The sequence below is a fragment of the Nycticebus coucang genome, chromosome 11, assembly GCF_027406575.1.
Source record: "Nycticebus coucang isolate mNycCou1 chromosome 11, mNycCou1.pri, whole genome shotgun sequence".
Taxonomy (NCBI): domain Eukaryota; kingdom Metazoa; phylum Chordata; class Mammalia; order Primates; family Lorisidae; genus Nycticebus; species Nycticebus coucang.
Window position 1 is genome coordinate 76,707,379 of NC_069790.1, and position 10,725 is coordinate 76,718,103.

Genomic DNA, 10,725 nt, shown 5'->3' on the forward strand with positions numbered 1-10,725 from the left:
TAGATCAGTCTGGGAAGGTTGATGCCTCCTTCCCCACCTTGCACCTCTGTCACACCCAGTCACTGATAGCCCTGCATGGCTGTGACCCAGTTGCCTCTAGTGAACAGATACTCCAGGGGTTTGCACCTGCCTGAATCACAAGGAAATCTGTATCTGCTTAGATGGGCCACTGTGCTCTGCCTCTATCCAGCAGGAGGAGGTGAGGCCTGACAACCTCGGGCGCTTGATGGAGGCTGGAGGGTGTTCACTCAGTTCCAGTTCTGCCCCTGATTGATGTTACTGACAGAACAAAACAGAACAACTTTGTGGGAATTTGTTTCTCTCCCTGCCAAATTCCCCTGCAGAAGAGAAGCTGTTTTGAGTTTCCAGAGCCTGTGCCTCAGGCCCTGTCTTTGCTCCTGCAGGTTTGTATTCGGTTAGCTGTCAGTTCTAGCCTCCTGCCTTCCTTTGTCTATAGGCTGATGATCCCCTGAGGGCCGGGAGTGTCTTAGGCTCAGTAAAGCAGTCCTCTGTGTCAGCCCCACCCTGAGAATTTCCCAGCTCTGTGCGTGCATTTTCTAGTCCCCGCACTCCACCCAGGCCGGTACCACCTCAGACAAACCCTTTACTCATGGGGCCTGCGTTTCCATCCCAGATCTGTTCCCCGGTGGTTGCCACCTGAGATGATGCCTGGCCTCCTCTGTTTGCCCAGGGAGACAGGGGGTGTGGCTTCGGAATATCCGGGAGTGAGCCCTATTGTTGCCAAAAATGGCTGCTGCTCTGTGCCTCAGGGCACCGCCACTCCGGTGTGGTTCCCTCTCAGCTGACTATCCTCTCCTCACTCCCATGCCACAGAATCAGCACTGACCAGCTGCACTCTAGGCCCTGTCCACACCCCTTGAGAAATCACCCAAGAATCTGGACTCCTGGGGGACAGGCCTCCAGACCTCAGAGTGAGAGTGGAGGGGAGTGCTGGGAGCTCAGAGTTGCAGGTAGAGAATATATACAGTTTTATACAGTTTCATGCCTGGCAGGAGAACACCATGGCACCCTAGTAGGGGAGGAAGGTCCAGTTTTTAGAGCGTCTCTCCCATGGAGTATAATGGGAGGACCTTTGAACTCTGCTCATTTGTTTGTGGGGCACTCCAAGCTGTTCTCATGGGGGAGGGGACTCCCTCCACCTGGTAATGGATTTTGTACCTTTTGTTTTGTCTCCTTGGGGATCACAGATCACCTCAGCGGGGTTGATGTGCATTCTTCAACCTTCTCTCTTAGTGCAGGTCTAATCCACCAGGTTACTTGCTAACTCTCTGTCCTTTAACTCTCCTTCTGGACAGGAGCCTCTATGGAAAGCTGGCTTCAGTCAGCCATCTTGTCTCTGCCCCTCCAGAAAAAATAATTTTTAAAAAATTATTAATGACAATAGAAAAAAATTATTATCCCCAGAAATATATTCAGCAAAACAGGTATAGGATCTTCATGAAGAAAATTATGAAACTTGATTATAACACAGGAAAGGGCTTTGAAAATATAGGGATAGAAACCCCCCCCCCCCAAAAAAAAAGAAAATGTAGAGATAGGCTTGGCACCTGTAGCTCAAGCAGCTGGGGCATCAGCCACATACACCTAAGCTGGTGTGTCAGAATCCAGCCTGGGACCACCAAACAACACTGAAAACTAACAACCAAAAAATAGCCCAGCATTGTGGTGGGCGCCTGTAGTCCCAACTACTTGGGAGGCTGAGGCAAAGACTTGCTTAAGCAATTGGAGGTTAATATTGTTAATACTGTTTCTATTAGTGGGAGGTTGCTGTGAGCTGTGATGTCATGGCACTATACCCAGGGTGACAGCTTGAGGCTCTGTCTCAAAAAAAAAAAAAAGAAAAGAAAAGAAACTGTAGAGATATACTACATTCATAGATAGGAAAACTTGATATCATTAAGATGTTGATTCCACCCAAATTGACCAATGAAATGCCTGACCAAATTTCTTCAGGGCTTTTTGAGGAGCTAGCTGATTCTAAAAAAAACTTTTTTTTTTTGAGACCGAGTCTGACTCTGTTGCCCCAAGGCTAGAGTGCCACATCCTCAGCCTAGCTCACAGCAACCTCAAACTCCTGGGTTCAAGTGATCCTCTTGCCTCAGCCTCCCAAGTAGCTGGGACTACAGACACCCACAATGCCCACCTAACTTTTCTATTTTAAGTAAAGATGAGAGTCTCACTCTTGCTCAGACTGGTCTTGAACTGCTGAGCTCCAGGGATCCTCCCACCTCAGTGAGAGTTTCAGGACCAAAAATCAGAGGTTATTCCAAGACATGAATGAAAGGAAAGGGAGTCCAGGTTCTGTGTGGGTAACATGGCCTTTAGTCACTAGGGTATGAGCAGGCCGAACATTTGAAAAAGAAGTCAGCACATGGGTTAACGCAGGATGGGAATGTAAGAATGGGGGGGTGGGGATTGGCTTACTCATTCCTTCCTGGGTGGGATTTGTGCACTCATTTCTGTGTCCCTGTGCTCAGTTCTATTTGTGTGGGCCCCTGCATTCGGCACTATCATCCCGGTCTTTTTAGTCTATTATAAGGAGGCAGTATAATGCGTGTGGTGTCTCTTTGACCGCTTCCTGCAGATTGAGGGTTATTGTGGACTGCCTATAAGGAAATAAAAGGAGCGGGAAGGGAGTGGTGTTTACAGGAACACTCTTGGATCTTCAATCTGAACTGGTTGATATCCACATAGGGAGAGGATATGAATAGTTATTTTTTGGGTGACTGCCTTGTCAATAAATCAGGAGATGGGGCAGAGGACTACTAGTCCAAAACTGAGAATGAGAAACAGCATAATTAGTGGCCCTGAAATAGGAAGTAACCAAGGAGGCCAGAAATGAAATAAGGACCAGGGATTAGATGATTCAAGATACATTTTTCTCTGTTTGATTCATGCTCAGAGTTCTTTTACTTTGCCTGTGATTATTCCTGACTGGTTGACAAAGAAATAACATTCTTCTCCCAGAAAAAATGCATGTGCTTCCTTCTTCTGCTATAAGTAAATCTAAGGCTCATCAATTTTGGAGGTCTACTGCAGGTAAAGAATTAATTTGGGGCTCGGCGCCTGTGCCTCAAGTGGCTAAGGCGCCAGCCACATACACCTGAGCTGGCAGGTTCGAATCCAGCCCGGGCCCGTCAAACAACAATGACGGCTGCAACCAAAAAAGAGCTGGGCGGGGGCGGCGCCTGTGGCTCAGTCCGTAAGGCGCCGGCCCCATATACCGAGGGTGGCGGGTTCAAACCCGGCCCGGGCCAAACTGCAACCAAAAAATAGCCGGGCGTTGTGGCGGGCGCCTGTAGTCCCAGCTACTCAGGAGGCTGAGGCAGGAGAATCGCTTAAGCCCAGGAGTTGGAGGTTGCTGTGAGCTGTGTGAGGCCACGGCACTCTACCGAGGGCCATAAAGTGAGACTCCGTCTCTACAAAAAAAAAAAAAAAAAAGAGCTGGGCGTTGTGGTGGGTGCCTGTGGTCCCAGCTACTTGGGAGGCAGAGGTAAGAGAATCGCTTGAGCCCAGGAGCTGGAGGTTGCGGTGAGCTGTGATGCCACGGCACTCTAACCAGGGTGACAGCTTGAAGCTCAATCTCAAAAAAAAAAAAAAAAATTAATTTGGGACTGTAGGGTAACTAAAGAGATGGCTACCCTTTCTATATCTTCATTAAGTTCTAGGGAGAATTGGTGGTAATGCCTGCAATGCCCATGCCAAGTGCAGCCTGTATGCCTATTCCGAGGAGTACAGGGAAGAAGGCGGCTTTTTTTGTCTGGAAGTAGAGGGATGAGTCAGAGGGAGGAATCATTCACAAAAGAGACTTGGGGGGGTGAGGAAAACCCCGATGCAAAGACCAGAGTGGTTAGGATGCTGTCACTGATAGACGGAGTGGCTGCACAGGAAAAATATTCCCGAAGGGGCACAGGAGGATTTAGACAAAGGAAAAGTTGAGTTGAGAGAACAGAGATCAAGTTTTATAAAGCTTACAGAGTCTCCTGTACCATTGAGATTAAAGCAGGTTAAATTGGGTGAAGCTAGGGGTGGAAAACCCATAGTTATGGGGCCGAACAGAGCTGTTATTTTCTGCCAGAATAGAAGAGTTATATGTGTCTGGTATGAGTATGGGATTGAAAAGATGTTGATATAAAGAAAGGTACATCCTGGCTCAGCACCTATAGCACAGTGGTTACAGTGCCAGCCACATACACTGAAGCTGGTAGGTGCAAACCCAGCCTGGACCAGCTAAACAACAATGACAACTGCAACAAAAAATAGCTGGGCAGGTGCCTGTACTCCCAGCTACTTGGGAGGCTGAGGCAAGAGAATCACTTAAGAGTTTGAGGTTGCTGTGAGCTGTGACACCATGGCACTCTACCGAGGGCAACATAGTGAGACTGTCTTAAATAAAAAAAGGAAAAAAGAAAAAAAAGAAAGCCACGTCCAGCATCCTGAGGGGAAGAGAAGAGAGGAAGAGTTCAGGGCAGCTGAGGTGTGTTAAAAGCTGGGGATAAGGGAGTGTTGCTGTAGGTCTTTCGGGACAGAGAAATGTAATCCTTCATAGGTTACAGGGGTTATACTGGAAGAGAGGAGGAGGAAGGCCTGGATGTAAGGGACTTCTGACCATTTGCCCAATCTCCTACAGTAATTATCCAGGTCAGTGAGGATTGAAAAGTCAAAGGTGGCAGCATCCATAGCTCAGTGGGTAGGGCGCTGGCCACATAAACCAAGGCTGACGGGTTCAAATCTGGCCCAGCCCAGCTAAGCAACAATGACAACTGCAACAAAAAATAGCCAGGCATTGTGGCAGGCACCTGTAGTCCCAGCTACTTGGGAGGCTGAGGCAAGAGAATCTCCTAAGACCAAGAGCTGGAGGTTGCTGTAAGCTGTGACACCATAGCATTCTACCAAAGGTGACATAGTGAGACTCTGTCTCAAAAAAAGGAAGAAAGAAAAGAAAGGTCAAAGGTACCATTTTCAGGCCATTGTGAGCCATTGTCTAGTTTGTACATAGGCCAAACGGTATTATAGAAAAAGATGAGGTGTTTAGGTTTAAGGTCAGGATAAAGGTGTAGAGGCTTGAGCTGAGTTAAGAGGCAGTTTAAAAGTGAAGAAGGGGGAATCCATGACTGAATGGCCTCCATATCAGAAATTGGAAGTAGAAAATAGATGAGATTAAAACAAGGATGAAAAGGGCGGCGCCTGTGGCTCAGTGAGCAGGGCGCCATCCCCATATACCGAGGGTGGTGGGTTCAAACCCAGCCCCGGCCAAAACTGCAACAATAAAATAGCTGGGCATTGTGGCAGGTGCCTGTAGTCCCAGCTACTCGGGAGGCTGAGGCAAGAGAATCGCCTAAGCCCAGGAGCTGGAGGTTGCTGTGAGCTGTGTGATGCCATGGCACTCTATCATGGGTGATAAAGTGAAACTCTGTCTCTATTAAAAAAAAAAAAAAAAGAATGAAGAGAACTTACGAGGAAAAAGAGGAAGGAGGTGGCTGAGGCTGGGACCGGGGAGGTTACCAGGCATCCCTGAAGGACCTTTAACCAGCCTGAAAAGAGTGGTCCAGGCCCAAGGCAATGCGTCTCCACACACTAGGCACTGGATGGGCAAGTCTTACTCACTGGAATTAGTCTGTGACCGGCACCAGATTTAGGAAGCATGGACTACTGGAGTTTTCAACACAGAGTGGAGAAAGGGAAGGGAAGTTGAAATGCCCAGAGATGGAGGAAAAGGGAGAGAGGATTTGGTGTGGAAAAAGGGAAGAGAAGTTGAAAGGCTTAAAGAAAGGCTATACATGAATGCTTGAAAGGCCCAGAAATGGAGGAAGAGGCAGAGAGAGAAGTTGGAGTGGAGAAAGGGAAGAAAAGTTGAAAGGCTCAGATAGAGGCTATACAAATGCTCATCTCACTAATAAATGGATGGATCATTTTATCCGTTCATTTATTATCATGGGCAGGGATCAGAGGGTCTTCCCGTTTAACCTTCGTCTTGTCGAAACAAGATCCTGTCTAGTTGGGAATGGGTCCGATGGGGTGTGTCTTGGCTCAGCTAGGTGCCATCCCAGGTTTTTGGCACCAAAAATGAAAGGTTCAGGACTGAAAATTAGAGGTTATTCTGAGTCGTGAATGAAAGGAAACAGAGTCCAGGTTCTGTATGGGCTATGTGACCTTTATTCACTAAGGTGTGAGCCAGCTGAGTTCAAAAAAGTAGCCAGCCTGAGGGTTAAGGCAGGGTGGGAATATAAGGATTCAAGGGGCGGGACTGGTGCACTCATTCCTTCCTGGGCCAGACTTGGGCACTCATTTCTGTGTCCCTGCTTTTGGTTCTGTTTGGGTTGGCCCCTGCATTTGGCCCTATCATTCAACCTCCCAGAGTGCTAGGATGATAGGTGTTGTAGTAACCAACCCGGCAAGAAGACCCCTAAAGGCCCCTAACTGTTTCAGCCTGAGTCCCGGTCCATCTCAAACCCCCCTTATTACCCTGTTTCCCCAAAAATAAGACATCCTCCGAAAATAAGACCTACTTACAGGAAAGATAAGACATCCCCTGAAAATAAGACCTAGCGCATCTTTGGGAGCACACCTTAAATTATTTTCCGGGAAACAGGGTAGTTTAATTCTGAGAACAGGTTACAAGGAAGCTCTCTCCGAGTTCCCTGGCTCCCTTGCCAAACAATAGTGAAAACTCACTCAAGCAGAGTTTCCCAGGTTCTGTAACCCCCCTGAACTTACCCCAACCCCCTAGCAGTGGCTAAACAATAGTGGAAAGCTTAGCCAAGTTTGTCCCCATGCCAGCTGCCACAATGTAACCCCCTGACTTGCTGTAACTGGTGCTAAACCACTGACTTACTGTAACCCCGCCCTCATGCCAACTGTCACGCTGTAGCCTCTGACTCACTGTAACCCCACCCCTGAGCTACCCAGCCACATCTGCTTCTGTTTCTGCTTAGCTTGCCATGTAGCACCAAAAAAGTAGAAAAAGCAGCCTGCTTTTCTCTTCAGGGCCATTCGCCTTTGGGCAGCGGCCCACCTGCTTAGGTGTAATAAATCACCATCTGATTTATACCCGAAGTGGGGTCCGAGTCTTTCTTATAGGTGGCAAATGAGTACAACGGTGTGAGCCACTGCACCCAGCCTGATTGTAAAATGGAGGCACAAGTTCAAAGAGTATTTATGACATTCCTGAAAAAAGACTATCTATGACAAGTTCAAAGAATATCTATGACATTCCAGTAAAAAGATTTGCTCAACCAGATATTTATTATAAAACTATAATAATTATGATAGACAAATAAATCAGTGAAACAAAGTAGAAAGCCTTGAAGCATATCAATGCATTTTTTGAAAATTGACATAAGAAGAAACAGCATAATATGTTACTTGGAAAATGATGTACTAGTCAATAAATGGTGCTGGAATATTTGCTCATTACTGGAAAACAATTCCATATGAACCTCTCGTGTTTTTGTGCATTTTTTTGAGCAGAGACACCGCCTTTATTCCAAGCTAGATATTCAAGGCTATTTGTATGGCAAACATTCTAGAAAGCTAGAGTTTCCCTCCAGAACAAAGTGATTTTGTTTACTGTTCAGTAATAAAAATAATGTCTCCCTCTGGGTAAAAGTTCAGGCTGGCTCACTGTCCAATATAAAAAATTCAGGTTCCTGAAACTCAGGATTCCTCTTCTGTAATGCAACCCAACCCCCTTCTCATAACACTCTGGGAACTGGGTCAAGGACAACCAAGAGGAACATGCTGCTGGTTATACCACAAGTGATAAAGTCCTTTATCTCTGACCCAGCAGCTTCATGTCTTCTCCCATGAAGACTGTGGCAAGCTAGCTTGTTAGTTTCAAGTAGGAAAAAAATCTAAGATTCATCTTGTTAAGGGAATTTTTTCCTTGAGTAGGTCCTTGGTCTTTGGGAATCGAAGAATGAACTCATGGACCACAGATCAGTGGTAAGATAGGATTTTATTAGACAGAAAGGAATACAGAAAGAGTTAAAAAACACCAAAGCTTCTGGCAAAGGGTAAGACCCAAATCAGGAGTCTTCCACATGGGTCTTTGGCTAGGGGTATATATTACATTTTGGCCTTGGTAGGTGGAAAAACACCTTTTCAAAGTTAATGAGTACATTAACAAATGAATGAATGTACTGGGTCAAGATTATTCGGTCTTAAAAAAAAAAAAGAAAAAAAGATTATTCGGTCTTTGCTGGGTTTTTTTTTTGGGGGGGGTTGTTGTTTTGAGACAGAACCTCAAGCTGTCACCCTGGGTAGAGTGCTGTGGCATTACAGCTCAGAGCAACCTCCAACTCCTGGGCTCCGCCTCCCAAGTAGCTGGGACTATAGGCACCTGCCACAACGCCCAGGTATTTTTTGGTTGCAGTCATCATTGTTGTTTGGCAGGCCTGAGCTGGATTCAAACCCGTCAGCTCAGGTGTATGTATGTGGCTGGCGCCTTAGCTGCTTCAGCCACAGGCATCGAGCCAGTCTTTGCAGTTTTTGTCTCAGGGAAGGGATTAGAGGGTGGGCCCCCTACTCAAGGTGGAACTACCCCAAAATGTTTAACACTGCTTTGTTCATAACCTTGCTAAAACCCAAAGGGTATGCCCTGGAAAGGGCAACCTGTTTGTGCCTCGAAATAGGGGTCTGATTTCTGAGTTCACTTGGGCCTAGAGAATGGGGGTCCTTGTCCAGCCCTGGGTGGGAAACACTGTATCAATCTCAGTTATCAATTTTTTTTAAAAAAAAGGAAATTAGTTATCTGACTTACATTACACACAAAAATTAACTCCAGATGAATTAAGAACTTAACTATGAAAAGCAAAAAAATTAGCTTTTAAAAGAAAGATAGTCTCATAAAAGGGAATGATTTACTGACACAAAATTGAAAAAAAAAACAACCCACAAAAATCAGGCTCAGCACCTGTAGCTAGGGCGCTGGCCACATACACCCAGACTGGCAGGTTTGAACTCAGCCCAGTCCTGCCAAACAACAACAACTACAACAAAAAAATAACCAGGCATTGTGGTGGGCACCTGTAGTCTCAGCTACACGGGAGGCTGAGACAAGAGAATCGCTTAAGCCCAAGAGTTTGTGGTTGCTGTGAGCTGTGATGCCATAGCACTTGACCAAGGGTGACAAAGTGAGACTCTGTCTCAATTTAAAAAAGGGGGGGGGCAGCGCCTGTGGCTCGGTGAGTAGGGCGCCAGCCCCATATACCGAGGGTGGTGGGTTCAAACCCAGCCCCAGCCAAACTGCAACAAAAAAATAGCCGGGTGTTGTGGCGGGCGCCTGTAAGTCCCAGCTACTCGGGAGGCTGAGGCAAGAGAATCACCTAACCCCAAGAGCTGGAGGTTGCTGTGAGCTGTGATGCCCCAGCACTCTACTGAGGGTGACAAAGTAAGACTCTGTCTCTAAAAAAGAAAAAATTCCATAAGAAAACTAAAAGGCACAAATTGGAGAGGATAATTGTTAAACATGTAAAGTTTTAACATAAAGGATAACAATCCAGATTGTATAAAGAATTCTTAAAAATCAATTTTCTAAAAGCAAAAAAAAAAGAGGTGGAAGAAGAAATTGAGCAAAACATATGTACAGGAATATGACAGAAAAGGAAACATAAATGGCACAAACATATGAAAAGATACTCAATTTCATTAGTAATCAAAAATGTAAATTAGGGATGGTTCCAAACACCTAGGAGGATGTGGGGCCTCCTGGCAGAGCGGCGTGGGTTTCCTGTGGGGACCAGCCTCACCAGGTCAAAGGTTTCCTTTAAGATCACCTGATTGCCACCTGTGACTGCCATACAAACTACTTAGTGTTCCTGAAAGTACACTTTTCACAGCAGCTTTAAAGTTTGCAGCAGAAGAATTTCAAGTTCCTCCTTCAACAAGTGCAATTATTACCAATGATGGAATAGGAATAAATCCTACACGGACTGTTGGAAATGTTTTTCTAAAATATGGTTCAGGTGCTCACTTCAGCAGCACATATACTAAAATTAGAAGGATACCGAGAAGATTGGCATGGCCCCTGCTCAAGGATGACATGCAAATTTGTGAAGTATTCCATATTTGGGGGGCTGGGCACAGTGGCTCACGCTTGTAATCCTATCACTCTGGGAAGCCTAGGTGGATGGATTGCCTGAGTTCGAGACCAGCCTCAGTAAGAGCAAGATCCCACCTCTAAAAATAGCCAGGTGTTGTGGCGGGTGCCTGTAGTCCCAGCTAATTGGGAAACTGAGGCAAGAGAATCACTTGAGCCCAGAAGTCTGAGGTTGCTGTGAGCCATGATGACATGACACTCTACCAGGGCCAACAAAGTGAGACTCTCTTTTTCTCTCTGACAATTATTCCTAGAGATCATGTTGCAATTTGTTAATGTACTTAGAACATACGATTTCCTTTCAGAATAAATATTGATATTTATTGTTTAAAAAAAGCTTAAAAAGGGGGCAGCGCCTGTGGCTCAATTGGTAGGGCGCCGGCCCCATATGCCGAGGGTGGTGGGTTCAAACCCAGCCCCGGCCAAACTGCAACAAAAAAATAGCTGGGCATTGTGGCGGGCGCCTGTAGTCCCAGCTACTCGGGAGGCTGAGGTAAGAGAATCGCTTAAGCCCAGGAGTTGGAGGTTGCTGTGAGCTGTGTGAAGCCACGGCACTCTACCGAGGGCCATAAAGTGAGACTCTGTCCCTACCAAAAAAAAAAAAA

General features: G+C 46.3%; 1 non-coding gene across 1 annotated transcript; it reads left to right on the forward strand.

Annotated features, from left to right (window-relative positions):
• The first annotated feature begins 9,986 nt into the window (after nt 1-9,986).
• Nucleotides 9,987-10,093, forward strand: LOC128560530 (U6 spliceosomal RNA). Its single transcript, XR_008373028.1, has one exon. It is a non-coding gene; the product is annotated as a U6 spliceosomal RNA (small nuclear RNA).
• The last annotated feature ends 632 nt before the right edge of the window (nt 10,094-10,725 follow it).